The sequence below is a fragment of the Malurus melanocephalus genome, unplaced genomic scaffold (assembly GCF_030028575.1).
Source record: "Malurus melanocephalus ecotype Western Australia unplaced genomic scaffold, MMel_1.1 scaffold_1375, whole genome shotgun sequence".
NCBI classification, from domain to species: domain Eukaryota; kingdom Metazoa; phylum Chordata; class Aves; order Passeriformes; family Maluridae; genus Malurus; species Malurus melanocephalus.
This window is the reverse complement of record NW_026624607.1, coordinates 1-1267: the sequence shown is the minus strand read 5'-3', so window position 1 is coordinate 1267 and position 1267 is coordinate 1.

Here is a 1267-nt window from a genome sequence, read left to right as displayed (position 1 = left end):
CTCTCTGGGCGGATCCCGCTCGGATTTTCCCGGGCTCCCGTTCCCTTTGTCAATCCCGGAGCTTTTCCCGGGAATTCGGGGCGGATCCTCCCCGGGCCGGGCGGGAACGGCTCCGTGCTCGGGGCGGGATTTCGGGAGTTATTTCGGGAATTTCGGGGAGTTATTTCGGGAATTTCGGGGCTTTATTTCGGGAATTTCAGGGATTTATTTCGGGAATTTCGGGGGTTGTTTCGGGGATTTCGGGGGTTTATTTCGGGAATTTCGGGGCTTTATTTAGGGAATTTCAGGGGTTTATTTCAGGAATTTCGGGGGTTTATTTCCGGGATTTCTCTCTCTTTAGGATTTCTCTCTCTCTGGGATTTCTCTCTTTCTGGGATTTCTCTCTTTCCGGGATTTCTCTCTTTCTGGGATTTCTCTCTCTCTGGGATTTCCGCCCCCGCCCCGCTCTCCCATCCCTCCCCAGGTTGGCACCGCCGTCCCGCGGGATGACTCAGTGGCACAGTGACCCAAATCCACCCCGGCACCGCTGCTCCTCCTGCAGCGCTCATTTGGGGTTTTTGTATCTCATTTGGGTTTTTTTTAACCGTATTTGGGGTTTTTTATCTTATCTGGGTTTCTGAATTTTATATGGGTTTTTTTTATCTTATTTGGGGTTTTATAGGATGTGGAACAGATCTGGGTGCCCCATGGGCTCAGGAGTCACCCTGTTCCTCTTCCTGTGCTTATTTGGGGTTTTTGTATCTCATTTGGGTTTTTTTTTACCGTATTTGGGGTTTTAAATCTTATCTGGGTTTCTTAATTTTATTTGGGTTTTTTTAAAAAAATTGTTTGGTTTTCTTTTATTTTGTTTGGGTTTTTTATGGGATGTGGAGAGGGGCTGAGCCAGGTGCCACCCTGTTCCACTCCTGGGTGTGTTTGGGGTTTTTTATGGGATGTTGGGAGTTGCTGGGTGTCCCATGGGCTCAGGAGTCACCCTCCTGCTCCTCCTGTGGCTATTTGGGGTTTTTGTATCGTATTTGGGTTGTTTTATCCTATTTGGGTTTCTTTTTAATTTTATTTGGGATGTGGAGAGGCGCTGAGCCACATGCCGCCCTGTTCCCCTCCTGGGTGTATTTGGGGTTTTTTATCTTATTTGGGGTTTTTTTTTAATGGAATATGGAGAGGTGCTCGGTGCCCCATTGGCTCAGGAGTCACCCTGTTCCTCCTCCCCATCCATCCCCTACAATTCCCTGTCCGTCCCCTACAACCTCTCCTCCTCTCCCTTCCC